Raw genomic sequence first — 16467 nt, forward strand, 5'->3', positions numbered from 1 at the left:
CACCACAGTGAATTAAATTTCCCCTGTTTACATATTGTCTTCTTTGTTAAAATGCTATTTCTTGTTTCTACTTTTTGATTGAACTGCCGCTCACATAAAATTATACAGGGAAATTTGTAGTTGCTGAGCTAGTATAACACTGACAGAAGGTATACTCTCAGGAAAACACTTCCCAGTGAAATATATATATATATATGTATGTATGTATGTATGTATGTATGTATGTATATGTATATGTATATGTATGTATGTATATATATTCACCCATTCCTCCAGTGCACACTAGAATGTTCCCCCACATAACACCAACTATAAAAATAGGTATTGTACTGGCTCCATCTGTAGAGGGTCCCCCTCCCTTGCCTCTCCCAATCTTGTCCATGTTTCTGCCTCACTTCTACTCCATCTTAGCCTTTGAGACAAGGTCTTTCCCCGAATCTCGTTCTTGCAGATATACTATACTCTCCCTTGTGAGTCAGGGAAACCCAAAGATCCTTCTGTTTTTACCTTCTTGGCTCTGGAATAAGATGCCTCTTCCACTGTGCTGGCTTTTTTCTAGATTTATGGGACAGAATTCAGATCACTGTGTTTACTTAAATTTTAACAATGATTTTAAAGTTATTATTTTAAAGTAAATAAATACATTTATTTAGTGTAGAGACAGGATCTCTCTTTGTAGCACAGATTCTTCTGGAAGTACATCTTCAGACCAGGCTGGCCTGGTACTCACAGAGAAATACCTGCTACTGCCTCCTAAGTATTGTGAATAAAGTTGTTTGCCACCACAATCTGGCTCCCGGAACAATTTTATTGACTTAGTCATCGTCATCTTCCCTGGCATGTTTCTCTATTTTAAAACACATTAATGAAATAACTCTATTTCCCAAGTCATGTCCTTGTAATCATTAGCTTAAAGGTACAAACTGAAATCCTATTGATTTACATCCTCTGCTTGGTACATGAGCAAACTATTTGGTGAGTATTAGCCTTTTGGGGGCACTGGAAATAGCCCTTATATGAGACAGCTATAGTAATTTTGCATATTCTATTAGCATAGATATGTATGACTACTTATGGGCACATACCAGGAGTAAAATTGGTGAATCTGAGGATGCATGTATTATTAATTGGATGAATTTTCTCTAATATGTCATGAATTGATTATATAAACACATAACAAAAATATATGACATACCCACTCATTATTTTGGCAAATGTCAGCATTTTTAATATTAAAAGTTTGTGGTATCAACTTACACACTATTAAATAAATCTTAGTTAGGAACTGAGGGTGTAATCCAAATTTCTCCAGTGACTAATGGTATTAAATGAACATCGTACATACCTATGTATGTATATATTACATATATACATATACATATGAGATTCCTTAGGCCTCAGAAAGTCATGCCCATTTAGAAATTAAATATTTAAACTTCTGTCTTTCTGTATTTCATACTAAAATATCTTAATTATATGGTTCCATGGGGTCTGTGTAAGTTCTTGTAAATCCAACCTTATCTGGTTGTGTTCAGATGATGAAACTGGAATCATTTATCCTCGCAAATATTCCCAGAGTCCCTCTTGTATTTTCTACAGTCTTGTCCATAGCTCATCATCACTCCCAAAGGACCAACATCTGGGAGTCAGTCACTGTCCACGGTGCTGTCAATAATGTGAAAAGAAGACGACTGTGCTTAACAATCTAAACATCATTGCATTTGTGTGTTTTGAAAATGCACCCACTGAAATTCTGATGTAACACCTCATTCAACAGGTATAAATGAAACATGACATTTGACATATTCATGTGAATGCACTTGCTGTTCTCCTTCATGAGGAAATGTTTATATGTTAGAGAAGGTGAGTGCAGTAGGGTTGGAGAAAGGATCGCGGGACTCATGAAGTAAGTGTTGGATAGATCCCTCTGTTTTTCAAATGTGGATCCAGGTACAGTAACACATGCTTTCAATCCCAACACTGAGGAGGCTGAGACAGAAGGGCTATTATGTGTGAAGCATCCCTGGGATACACACTAGAGTGTAAATCTATCAAGCTTAAATACAGCAACGCTTTGTCTCAGAACAAGTGAGAAAATCAACACTCTCGGTAGAACATAACAATGACATAATATTACAACTCCATTCTAAGGTGACCTCCCTTTACAAAATCATTTACCCAATCCCAACATTACACTATTGACTCTGTGGGGCATTCATTCCATCCTCAATGAGGACACTCATAGGAAGCTAACCAGGAAGGGAAGTTAAAAATACTGGCTTAGCTGGGAATGGTTGGAACATATATGATTTTCAAGAATACAAACCTCAGAGAAGACCCAAGACTAAGAGAAGTCAATTTGAAGCTGGGCTGAGGTGGAACATGCCTTTAACAATTGTAAGCAGGAGAAATATGCAGGCAGAAGTCTGTGAGATTCAGGGTAACTTAGTTTACAGAGGAAATTCCAGGACATCAGAGAAACTGATTCAAAGAGCATGAATGAATGAATGAATGATGAGAGAAGTCTACTTTGGATTAATAATAGATTGAGGTTTTATTTAGTAAAGAAAAATTAGAAAACTGGAAGCAATCAGAATCCACTGACGTTAATGTCAACATAAGGAGTATTGCTCCAAAGTTGTGGCTGGCCAACAAGCCCTTGTAAAGGAATACGTTTGTAAACTTGGGAGATGTTCATATACAAGCAAAATTCTTCTCTTGGTTAATGTTTGTCTTATGGTTTACTATTACTGTGTAATGACACCATGTCCATGGCAAGTCCAATAAGGAAACCATACAATTGGATGGGCTGGCTTACAGTTTTGGACATTCAATCCATTAGCATTATTGTAAGAATCATGGCGGTGTGCAAGCAGACATGGCCCTGCAGGATCTGAGCATAATACATTTTGCAGCACAGGAAGCCAATCTAACACAACAGGCAGTATCCCGAGCACAAGAAGCCTTAAACCAGCCAACCCCCTCCAGTGACACACTTTCTGTAACAAGGCCAAACCCCCACAAACAAAAGATTCCCCAAAATGGTACCACTTCCTTCGTGATTATGGGCTCAAATATATTCAAACTACCACAGTGCTAATTATGAACTTGAGTCTAGGATCACCTGGATGATGTGCATTCCAATGAGAATCCCTCTTGATTACTTTAATTGATCTGGGAAGACCTGCCCATTTTGGTTCCCACTCTTCCCTGAAGCCGTGCAGGACTGCAGACAAGGAGAAAACGTTCTGAGCAGTGGTTTAAACTTTTTCTGTTTCCTGACTGTGGTGCAAAGGACCAGCACCCTCAAACTCTTGTAGCTCTGACTTTTCCTCATCCAACACTCCTAGTCACAATTGGTGAGACCTGGTTTAGAACTCCCAGTGCCCTTGCCTCAAGCCCTTTATATTCCATTTAGAATACACAGACCAGGGTGAGGTGGGATCTCCTTTTTAACTAGATTTTAACAAATATCCTTGATGTCAACAACCATCCTACCACCCACTCTTATTTAATTATCTATTCCATCATTTCCTTTTGTAGTGTTGTCTGCTGACCCACTTCACTAAGTGGTGCTCTATGTCAGAAGGTTTAAGGAAATCTAGCTCTGAGTTTCTGAACTATGAATGAAGTCAAATTGGAAGCTGAAGAATTAATTTATTCGCTCTTTTATAGAATGGTCAAATCGTGTTGCTTTGCATTCTGTCTCTCCCCCTCTCTCATTTCATACACAGATCAGCACACTAAGTTGCTCAGATATACAGGGTGGGGAGAGGTACACATTCATGTGAACAAGGAAACACACAGAGTATACAGGTCTGTGCTGGTTTGTTTTTAATATCAACTTGACACAGCCACCTGTGAGCAAGGACAACTGACAAAATTGCCCCCCATCATATTTTCCTTTTTGCAAGTATGTAGAGCATTTTTTCATTAATGATTAACATTGGTGGGCCTATACCACAGGGAATGATGACATCACTGCACTGCTGGCCCTGGTTTCTATAAGAAAGCAGGCTGAAACAGTGTTGGGAAGTAAGCCAGTAAGAGGTATTCCTCCATGATTTCCACATCAGTTTCTGCCTTGAGTACTTGCATTAGCTTCCCTTAATGATGGGCTCTAAATTGAAAGACCTTTCCTGCCCAATTTTGGTTTTGGCAGTGCTTTCTTTAATTTTTTTTCACAATAGGATCTGTAAGACAATGCTGTCCATTGTACAATTCAAATTATCTTCTACCCCTGTTCAGTACAGATTTGTGAACTTTCGTGGCTTTTTGTTGTTGTTTTATGACCATTTATTTCATTATTCAGGTTTTAATGTCCCTCTGTCATCTTAAGCTTCTCCATGTGAGAATCCTAGTGAAACTTTCCCTGCATTCTTGTTCATTTGGCATCCCCTAATGAGTGCTTAGTTTCCTTGAGCTTAATTTGTAAACCTCACCAGTTTGTGGAGATCTGGGAACAAATGTGTTGGCTTTGCCTTTGTGCACTTTTCTTAGACTCAGGGAGAAACTTGATGGCTGCACAAGTCTCTCAGCTCGCATAAGCAGGCAGTCAAAATGCACCAGCTGTTGGTATGAATGTGCAATCTTTGAGTATAAGCCTTACAGTGGAATTACTGAATCTCAAGGTAGACTGATGCCCATTTTCCTTCCTAGTTGGCGGTATATGCTTTCAGTCCCACCAGCAATGTAGGTATGGTGCCCTTGTCCAAATCCTTTCCAACTAAAACTGCCATTGGTCTTTTTTTATTTAAGCCATTCTGACAGGGGTAAGATGGTATCTCAGAGTGGCTTTGATTTGCATTTTCCTGATGCAAATATAAAACCAGCTTCATATAAAACCAGCCCCTCTTTCTGTTCTGACTTCCTTGAGATAGACATTGTTTTCTGCAGTGATTATGTACTGGATTCCTCAGCCATTCTAGACTCAAATTTCACTTCCCATAGGACCACTCTTTCCACCCAGCCTCCTTCCTTCTCTTCTAATTTCTTTTTCTTTCATGTGTATTTTTTCTGGTTGTTTGTATATGAACCAAATGCATGTCTTGTGCCGATGGAGTTCAGAAGAGATTTTCAGTTCACCTAGAACTGGAGTTATAGATTGTTGTTATGCAACAGGTGATATCTGGGAGTTGATCCTAAGTCTTTTGAAAGATCAGCCAGTGCTCTTAACTTCTGAACCATCTTTCCTGCCCCCGCTCTTTGCTATGATAAAAATATGTCAAGAAAAGTGAGTTCTTACCTAGACATTCAGAAGAGCTCTTCACATGAATATTTTCTTTATTTACAACAGTGTAACTAATTGTTTGAGAATTTTGATCATATTCACACCTCATCATTAACTCCACTCTCACCTCCCTACTTACCCAACTTATAGATTTCGTCGTCGTCGTCTTCTTCTTCTTCTTCTTCCTCCTCCTCCTCCTCCTCCTCCTCCTCCTCCTCCTCCTCTTCTTCTTCTTCTTCTTCTTCTTCTTCTTCTTCTTCTTCTTCTTCTTTTCCCCTTCATCAAGTCCAGAATGTTTGAGCAACTACTATTGGGAATGGCATCTGCCCTTGACTTTGTTTAAAGAGCATTTATGTCATTGAAGAGAACTGACCCTCTCGTAGCAGCCAATAACTTCTCATCTAGGGATTGGATTTTGTGCCTACCTCACCGCTCCATGCTAGGATTTTGTGTTATTTGAGCTTGAATAGTTCTTATTCACACTTTCACAATTGCTCTGAGTTCAACTGTACAACATCTGTGCTGAGTCTGGAAAATTCTTTTCTTCATGTGATCCATCACCTCTACCACTTACATTTTTTCTGCACCCTACTCCAAGAAGACCCCTGAGGCTTGGGGCATGGGGTGTGATAGGTATATCTATGGAGGTATGTGTTTATTGCTCATTTTATTATCATACAAATTTGTTTCAGAGGCTGTTCTGGAACTAGCTTTTGGTGATCAGGCTGGACTTGAAGTCATAGAGATCCTCTTGCTTCTGCTTTCTGAGTGATGGGATAAAGTTGTGCACCACCAATGCCTGTCCTGCAAGTTTTTCAAGACACTTTGGATTCTGTTTATTTTATTTTTTTTTTTTTTTCAGATCTTGGAGTGTGGATTCTCCTGTGCTTGCTTCACACAATGACTTTGAGTACTCTGCAAGACAGCGCTGCTTAACAGATGATACCCAGCTTCATCTCTGCCCTCAAAAATACAAGACACAGATTATGAACTTTTTGGCTGTGATTTTGCACTTGATTCAAACACTGGCCTCAGAACAGAGAGGACTGGTGAGCAGAGCTGGAGGAATTTGATTGAGGAGAACATGGATACAGTGGCAGCAGCATCTGTCAGGTTTGTTGTTTTAATTAATGTGTTTGGGTGTATGCATGTGTTGTCACCATGTCATGTATGTGGAGGTCAGAAGAGAACTTGTAATAGTTGCTTCTTTCCATCTCTCTTTGAGTTTAGGATATTAAGCTCTGGTTGTCAGTCTTTGTGCCTAGCTCCCCTACCCACTCACTCATTGTGCTGTCTCCATTCCTTTACTTTAGCAATGACACCAGAAGCCATTTGAGAACAGAGTCTGACATCAGAACTTATTTCCCTCAATTTATTTTGTTATGCCCCACAATGTTGTGGATGGAACCCAGGTTTCCCACTTGATGGGCAACAGATGTACTATTGAGATTGAGCTCTCCTGCAGCTCAATACTGGGCAGTCTACTGGGCAAACCCTTCCTGCATTGAAGAAGTAGACACACCGGGAATAGAAATCGCATGCTAGGTCACATGCATCGCTTTGGTCAGTAGGTGACACTACATTTAGTATTTAGAGTCATCAAGAGTAGAGGCTTTTACATATATAATGTGTAGCCTAAGGTCCGTTTTTCTAATTCTGTAGCCTTTAAACCTGAGGAAGTCACTTTTCAGGCTGTCCTGAACCCATGTTGTCTACAAAAGAGCTTCATGAGACTGTTTTTTCCTAGACTGTGTCTCATTATATAGTTCAGATTGTCCTGGAACTCACTATGTGTAGACCGGAATAGTTTGAACTCAAAGCGATCCACCTGCCTCTTCCACAATACCAGGTTTTTTTTTTTTAAGTCAATATTTTAAATTACCTGGTGTCTTTCTTTGGGTTGACCCTATTGAGTGAAATTGGTTTTGTTTTCTATGATAGGCTCACATAAATTTGAATCTTTTTGGCTTTGGTAGTCATTCCTGAGACACCAGAGTAGTTTCCAAGGGGTCTCATATAGGCTGCAAGGGCATGCACTCATTTCATACTTGCATCCCCATTTCTGAGAAGCTCAGTTTCAGAGAAGTAGATGATGGCTGCAGGCCTCACATTTCCCTGTGCATCCTTTCTTGGTGGTTCATGATATTGGCAAATGAGAGAGAAAGGAGTAGAAGCACAAACTAAACTTTTCCTGTGTTGCTTGTGTCCTGACACCTAGCTGGAATGAAGATAGATAGCCACCCCCTTTCAGGTTCAGAAGACCAGGAGCTACTTTAGTCCACCTCTGTTTGGAAAAGAGGCCTCAGCACAGCTGCTTGCAACAGTTTATAAGGCACATGCTTTCTGAGAGGCAGGGATAATTTTAGATTCTCCTATACTCCCTGTCCTTTAATGTGGAACATGCAACCTACTATATAACAAGGGTTATAGAACATATCCAAAAGCAATATAGATGAAAATGTACAGATGCAGGAAACTTCATGCTAGACTACGAGAAGACAGTACCATGAGTGGCAGGATACTGCAGATTGGACCAGGATGGGACAAGCTATGAGACACAGGATACCACAGATTGGACAAAGGGAGAACAGAATCATCAGATGCAGGAAACTGCAGTCTAGACCAGGAGAGACAGAACCATAAAATGTAGGAAACTTCAGGTTAGATCAGGAGAGGACAGAACTGTGGATGACCTAGCTTTCTGACCTGGAATAAAGTCCCATAAGTTTCTATGACAGACACCTCAAACTACTTAGAGGAAAAAATGGCTCATTGGGTGTACACAAGATCCTCAAAATGGGCTAAAACCATGGTCTTTCTTTTCACTGGGAGCCACACATATAAAGGAAGCACATGATAATTGCTTTAAACATTCGTGAGTCACAGGCTTGCATTCCCAGTGCAGTAACTATCAATCCTTGAAGCTAAAGGAGAGTGTAAGGAGTATGGTTTTTCCGCCCGCCGTCTAGTCTTGTCCTGCCAAATAACACACAGAGACACTGTATTTGATATTATACTGTTGGCCATGTGCTAGTTTCTTATCGGCTAGCTCTGTGTTAATTATTAACCCATTTCTATGTATTTCCATGTGGTCTTACCAGGGAGAGGTGGCTGGCTGTTCTATTCTCTCCAGACTCTCCATCTTGACCCCTCCACCTCCTTCCTATTTCCTCCTTGTCTCCTAGTCCCTCCTGTCTTCCTTTCCTATTGGCCAATAGTGCTTTACTCATTAACCAGTATGAGAAACATATACAAAATGACTTCTCCCATCATCTCCTCTTTTCTGTCTAAATAAAAAGAAGGGTTTTAAGCTTAACATAGCAAAATATATAACACAACGGTTATCAAGTAAGAATCACAGTTAACAATATTTAGTCCATTAACATTTAGTAAGATTTGAATAAAATATTCCATCATCTATTTTATCTTGTGAGTCTAAAGTCCTATATGTACCTTATCATTGAATCCTAACTAAGGAAAACTATAACCATAACTATCTGTCTTCAACTCCTTCAAAGACCACAGAAGGATAGTATATAAACTCTAGAAATGACAGAGACATCTTGCCTTTTTAGTCACCTGAAGTTCTTCTGTATCTTCCATCTTCAGCCCATAGGCCATAGTGTGTCTGGCAGACTCTTCAGCAAAGCAGGAAAATTTAAACTGTCTTCTTTTATTGGCAGCTTGTCAGTCATTTTTCTTTGTGTCCTGGAGACTGTCTGGCAGACTCTTCCATGAAGCAGGAACTCAGTAGCAATGTCCATCTTGAATCAGCAGTCACTTTTCTGTGGGTCCTGCATGTCCAGTTTATACAGCAAAAGTCAAACAGTCCAGACAAGAGCAGTATCTTGTCCAAATGGCTAGTCTTGCCATATTGGAAGCAAACTCTATAACGAATTTCTTCAATGTCCATCTTCTATTCTGATGCAGGTGGTGTTGCCAGGAACAATTATGGCTCATTGTCAAGAAAAACCCTAAACCATTTTAAATGCCATATTCTGTAGGTCTTTGAAAGGTCCATTGTGATATGGGCACAGATACCCCCCCACTCTCCAGTTGTGTGACAAAAAGGAAAGTAGTCCATATTCTCTTATTATGGGTACATGTGGTAAATTATTTGCTTTGAGTGCTTAGGCTGTTTGCTTATGGATTATTAATTTGAAGGGGGAAATAGGTCAAAGGGAATATTTACTTCAGGTTGTTTTGAATGGTGGGTCTTATAAGACTAGGAATTCATTAAAGTCACAAGTTACTAAAGAGCCAATTGTAAGAGCAAATAATATGCCCTGTAAGGAGTAAGGTTTTGTCCCACTGCCGCACCAGCCCCAAATAACACACTGAGACTCTGTATTTGATATAATGCTGTTGGCCAGTTTCTAGTTTCGTATCATTTAGCTCTGTGTTAAGTATTAACCCATTTCTATTAATCTCCACATGGTCTTATCTTACCAGAGAGAGAGCCCACTGGCGTCCAGCTCCCTCAGTCTTTCATCTTAACTTCTCCTTACTTCCTCCTTCCTCCTTGTCTCCTAGGCCCTCCTATCTTCCTTTCCTATTGGCCTACAGAGTTTTCTTCATTAACCAGTATGAGAAACATATATACAGAATGACATCTCCCGCCATATACCTTTAGTCCCAGCACTCAGGTTGATCCCACTATTTGGGAAGCAGAGACAGGCAGATCTCTGAGTTTGAGGTCAGCCTGCTCTACAGAGTTCCAAAACAGCCAGGACTATACAAAGAAAACTCTCTCAAACAAAAAATGAGAAGAGAGAGAGAGAGGGAGGGAGGGATGGAGGGAGGGAGGAGGGCAGGGGCGAGATAAAGAGAGACAGAAAGGGGGAGGGGAGATTACTGTGGCTCGGAACACAGATCCTGTGTCTCTTTTATCATGCATGGTGGTCAGAAGAGACCCTCTAGACAGTGTCCTTGCCCATTTGGATCTCTTTTATCCACTGGCCTTAAGTAAGGCACACCTGGTAGGATTTTAAAACCCTGAAATGGGGAATATCAGATAATAAAAACAAAAGCATAAGCAAATCTCCACAGCTATGAGCTGGACCTACTGTGGGTTTTAAAGCTGCGTGGACTGGTTTCTTACTGCTCCAAGTATAAGAGGCTGTTTCAGGCTCCTTGCATTTCTTATCTCGCATGTCACAATTTCTTCTAAGTGTTGTCCATAAAGAAAGCACCTTCAGGGATGCTCCCAGAAGCAACAGAGGGATGCATTAGATGCATCAGAAGCCATTCACTGTTGTGAGGTCAGGAGAACAAAAAGGGGTTAAGATCTGGGGCTCTGAAGACAGACTGCAGTGTTCTGAGCACCTGGAGATTCTCCCTCCAGCCTCTTGGTTCCCGTGGTTCACAGGGGGTGTAATGTATAGTTCTATTTTTCCACCTGGGATATTACCTCCTCAGTCTGACCTGGTTGCTATTATCAGGGGATCTTCAGAGGTTGGAAGATATTGTTAACTAGTTTCCAAGAGTGCCCTTGCAGATGTCCTCTTGTGCTGTGAACCCTTTTTTATCTTTTGTTTTATTTTGAGACAGGGGGGGGGGGGAGGGGTCTTTCTGTACCCTTGGCTGTCCTGGAACTAGCTCTGTAGACCTGGCTGGCTTCCAATTCATAGAAACCCTCCTCTTTTATCTTGATGTTTTCTTGATGTTTTGTGGGTCTATGATGACTTTTCCTTCCAATTATATAACCCCATACCCCACCTGGAATGCTTTATGCCTCTCCCTATTAAGGATCCACCTTCACTGCAATTGTTTTCTGTGTAACAGGTGTTAACCTGTTGCGGCCTCAAATCCTTAGCCTCATGGTTGGGTAGTGTGATGCAATAGGGAATAGGATGGGTACAAATAGCCAGATCCTGTTGAAAACCAGGCAAATATCAGTGACCAGTACATACCTAATACATGTCTGAGACCTTGCTGGCCAATCTGAAAACAAAGTCACAGTCACAGAGTTTACATAACTTGGAGTTATCTCCCAAAAGACTGCACATCTGGGGACCAAATAGGAATGTGAGTAACCCTGCTTGTCAGCCAAGGCTGATAATGGGCTGGAAATTCTAGTTGTTTTTCTGAGATTTATTCAATTGACTTTTAGCAAGTTTCTCAGTTGGTGGGTTGATATGTCCCAAAAGGAGATAGAATCCTAAACATTGGACTTCTTAGAAGCTATCCATGATGAATATTGTCCCCTAGGCTAGTAGAGTCCTAGTAGAGTATTGGCTATTTATAACCGCATGACATGTGTGACAGTTGACTCACAGGATGGGACCTATCTATCTAGCTCCTTTTTTTGAATCAGTCTGTCTGGCTCTGTGAACTTGTGTGAATTACTGATCATGGGAAATAATTGTAGATTTTGTGATCTTGAAAGGATGGAACAGGGAAGGCCCTGTAACACACACAGCATGTGCTCAATGAACTCAGTAAATGTGGCTCCAGTACCTCTTCCAGAGCTTATGTGGTTTACATGGAAAGTGACTCATGGAACATCAATAGTTTTGTTTTGTTTGGTTTGGGTTTGGTTTTTTGTTTGGTTTGGTTTTGTTTCTTTTGAGACCAAGTTTCTCTGGCTGTCCTGAAACTTGCTGTGTAGACCAGGCTGGACTTGCACTCACAGAGATCCACCTGGCTGTGTTTCTGCCACCTTCCAGCCAAATCAAGTGTTTTGAGGGATGGTGGCATTAAATGTCTTGCGTACAAATGGCACATTAGGGGGACTTGAGCCTGACTCCCTGTGGCCAGGCACAAGGTAGCAATATTTCAGTAAGAGAAACTAAAAAGGAAAACTGGGAGATGGCAGGGACCTGAGTCATGGTTAGGTGGGTCAGCCTCTTCCAGGGACTACCTGGCTGCTGATTTTTGACAAGCTGGAGATGTCCATCAAGATGGATGTGGGAATGTGGATAGAAAAGGGGCAATCCATCTTGGGTCACCAAGACTTCTCTTTTTCTTCGTCTCCTTGTAAATGAGACAAATGATTTCCAAGGTTCTTCTAAAGTCAACAACTCAGCTGCCTCCTCAGTGAGCTGAATCAGGCTTTGTGGGAGAACTCTACTGACCACCTATGTTCACAGAGCCTTCTACTTGGCAGAAGCAAAAGAAAAGCAGAAGCTATTGAGTGTTCCAGGTTATCTGCCTCCATTTGCAGCCACATGCAAAGTGACTGTGGGTGGAGCCTTTCAAGTAGTTTGTCACCCCAATTCTAGATAGGGAGGGTCTCAGGTAGCTCATTAGAAAGGCAGATAACTTCCTCCTTTATTATGGGGGCTCACTGCCACTCACCCATGGCTTTATAACAATTTAAAACTCTAAAAGGATCCCCATTTCAATCTCTGTTCCCATTGCATGACCCAATGACACTCATCTGGATAGTTCTCTACTGGTTATAAGGAAAACAGGTACTGTGGGTTCAGCCAGGTGTCGTTGGATCCAACAGAATGTCTCCTGTCCAAGCATAAGCCTCTGGGTTCTGTTTTACAGGGGGGCAATGTCTTTTATGTAAGTTGTCATGTGCTGTTTGAACACACTAAGAAACTGGCTCTGGAGGTGGAATTGAGCCATTGCACTTCAGATTCAACCATGTTTGCCCCATAATAGTCTCCAACGCTCCTTTTCCTGAGTCAGAATAACCACCAGACACTGTGACAAGGATAAAGAACAACAGGCAAAGATTAAAGGCATTATTTCATGAGATATGAGCTACTTATGGTGATTCAAGACTAAAAGTGTAGTCATGGTAGGTCGCTATGAAGACTGTCTTGTTTAATCAGATGTCTTGTATAGTCAGATACTCTAGCAATGGCTATCTCCTAACAAAAAGAAGAAGAAAGAAAGAAAGACAGAAAGAAAGAAAGAAAGAAAGAAGGAAAGAAAGAAAGAAAGAAAAAGCCAAAAGCCTATAGTTGTTCAGTCCACAAGGCTATGGGTTTACATCTGTTAGAGCCAGAAGAAGTAAGTTCTTAATGGCAGCAAAGGAATGCCTCCTCATCAGAACTTGGCATCAAGCTTCCTCCTTCCATATCCTTTTGTGAGAACTTCCACAAGGTATGGCCTTGACTTTGTGTGGGTCTTCCCTCCTCAAATGATCCAATCAGGAAAAGTCCCCAGAGCTGGGCCCAGTTCTTTGGGCTTTAGGTGATTCCATAGGTAATCAATTTGACAATCAAGTTTAGCCATACCAACAGGAATAATGTAAGGTCTCTTGAAAGGTGCGACTGGAGCTCTGAATGGACCCAGTGGAAGACCTCGGTCTGTTCCTGAAACTATGGGGCTGTAGCCCTGTGGTGGGGCCCTAAGAGCCTGCCTTGCAAGAGTCTCCCTTGAAGCCCAGACTCTGCCCACCTCAACAGGAAGCAGCCAGAGCCATCATACCCCCTTCTCCTGACTGTAGCTGGCATCAGACTCTGAGTGGGGCTGGGGGAGTACTGCAGGGGTGTTAGAGCAACACAAGTAGACAAATGAAGTCACAGCTGGCTTCCTAAAATGGTAGATTCTTGTTCCCAGAAAACATTGTGGGGAGGAGTGCCAGGAAGGTATGAGGGCAGGTATCAAAACAGGACCAGAGGGAAAAAGGGGAGGATGCACGGGCCCTATAAAACACACAAGTCAAGAAGACTGCAGGTCTTAGTGCCCCATCCAATCTGAAGGGTGAAAGCTGTTACTTTCCCTTTCTTTGCAGTTGGGTCTTCATAGAAGCTCAGTTCTTGGTCCCATAGATGACCATCAACACCCCTGCTACACAGGCAGACCCTGTGTACCATGGAGGTATTTTATGACTATTAGGGTTTGTGTATGCCTATGCTTGTTTTCCTTAATGCCATGGAGCCAGTTCCCTGTATAAGCCACCCTCCATCCCTGCTACTGCTTATCAGATATTTTGCTTTTGTATGCCCTTTTCCTGTGGCAGTTTCCCAGGTCCCAGCCAAGGAGCCAAGAGATGGGGTGAATAAAAGAAAATTCTAAAGTAGTCTTTGGTCATGCCTCAATGCCACAGACTTGGTGGGCATCCTTGTATTCCTGACTACCTCTGTACTTTTGTCTAGCACATGTTCATCTAGCAGGGTGATTACAGCTCCATTCACAGATCTGTCCTTAGGAATCTATGGATTTGAAGGTTTTTCTTTTTAAGTCACTGGTACCAAAATGAAATTTCACACTGAAGGTGCTTGTTCAAAACAGACACACAGAGATCACTTTGAAAGGAGGATGTGGTATGAAGCTTTGGGTATTGAGCTGTCCAACTAGTTGACCCACCCACGTATTTGCTAAGCTACTAAGCACTCTGAACATATCGGGCCTGGATGAACATTCTATGGTCCAGGCAACTCTAAAGCACCCAAAATGCCTCAACCTAGGTGAATCCTCGAGGGCAGGAAGCAGGTTTGCTGACTTTTCCACTCCCCCTACAGACCAGGTGTGACCAGAGCTTAGAAAATGCCTGTTTCAGACACCACATCTTACAGACACCACTGGAGCTGTAGGAAGACAGTCAGGAGCACTCGGGAGTGAAGTTCAAAGTATTTAGTAACTTGGTGGTCTAGCCTTAAGCACTGAGTGAGAAGATAGAGATTAATGCGATGACCCAGTAGATAAAGATACCGCACAAGCCTGGTGTCCTGAGTTCAGTCTCCAAAACCCACCTACAGGTAGAAGGAGAAAACCAACTTCCTGGAGTTGTCCCTCTGACCTCCCAACCTCCCCAACACGTTTTTTAAAAAGAGGGGAGAAGCTTTTACTGGCAGAAGCTGGGCCAGCACAGCCATGGAAAATGATGCCCAAGAATCCAGGGCCAGGGGCAGTTTCCCTGCCAGGATGGAAGTATTTAAAGATTTAAACAACTGAGATGGCTGTATGTCATCCATGGAAAGGTGAACAGATAAACCATTGGTGGGAGAGGCATGGTGGGTGAACAGATGATGAAAAGTTAGATTGGTAGGATGAGCAGAAGACAGTTGGTGAGAGGGTGACTCGGGGATGGACATGGGGGGTAGAAGAAACCACGGCAGAAAGAATAGATTCTGAGCGGAAAGGTCTGGGGGTAGAAGGGCTGCCGGAAGAGGCTGCTGGAAAGGCAGGTGACTGAAGCACAGTTGCAGAGACATAAATCTCATCTCTCCTCACTGAGCTGATGCTCATCTCTGGCCTCCCACAGGGAGTTTTCTGGTCCCCTACATCGTCATGCCTATTGTAGAGGGGATTCCGCTCTTGTACTTAGAGCTGGCTGTGGGGCAGCGCATGCAACAGGCCAGCATTGGTGCCTGGAGGACCATCAGCCCCTACCTCAGTGGTGTTGGTACGTGGGGCCCTTCTCAGTTCCTCTGACAGAGACGTGTGGGTTTCTGGGCATCACCGGTGTGCATGGGCTGGACCTGCAACTGGGTGAAACGACCCGCAAGAGGGCTACCATGGAGCGGGGTCAGAGAGGGCCCTAGATTCTGACCCTCACATGAAACTCCATGCCCCGGCCAGTGGGGCCTAGTTATTCATGGGTTGAGGTGGGCTAGAACCTGAAAATAATGGGAGAGACCAAGCAATGCTTGTCAAGGTCTAACTTTATTAGGCACAAGGAGGGGTTTTTAAAGAAAAGCAGGGAGGAAATGGGGAGGGGTAGCTGTGCTGACTCTGGAGCTCTGGTTTTGTCCCAGGCCATAAATGTCTGTTTATCTCAGTTCCTGGCATCTTGGTTCATCTCAGTTCCTGGGTTGAATGGAACAGACTTTTTTTTTTTTTTTTTTTTTTTAAAGGCTCAATTAGAGTTTTAAGGTATAAGTAATTCTGCAAGAGTATGTGACTCAAGGCCAGCTCCCAACAACCCTATCCCACCCCCAGGGAAACTCCCACCTTGGGGCATCTCCACTCTGGACCTCAGCTTGAGATTCTCTGACTGGCTGGACATAGAATTCATTTGGTCCCAGCTACCTACCCTCTGGGGATGTACACAAACACCACCCCCTGCTTAATGTGTGCCTGGTGCTTAACATGGCATGCACGCGTGTGAGGTCATTTCATCTTCACCGGACACCTTAGGGGCATCACAAATGTTCCCAGAGTTTGAAAGCAGAGGCGCCTATGCATATTAGGTGGCTTTGCTTCCCATCATAGCTTTTCAAAGTGACCTTCAGTTGCTATCAACTGGTATATCCAAGATATGGTTCACCTCCTCTGTAAAAGCCCGGGATCCAGGCCCATCAATGGTGTATGCCTCCCCAAATCGGAAAGGA

This window comes from Phodopus roborovskii, unplaced genomic scaffold (assembly GCF_943737965.1).
Source record: "Phodopus roborovskii unplaced genomic scaffold, PHOROB, whole genome shotgun sequence".
NCBI classification, from domain to species: Eukaryota; Metazoa; Chordata; class Mammalia; order Rodentia; family Cricetidae; genus Phodopus; species Phodopus roborovskii.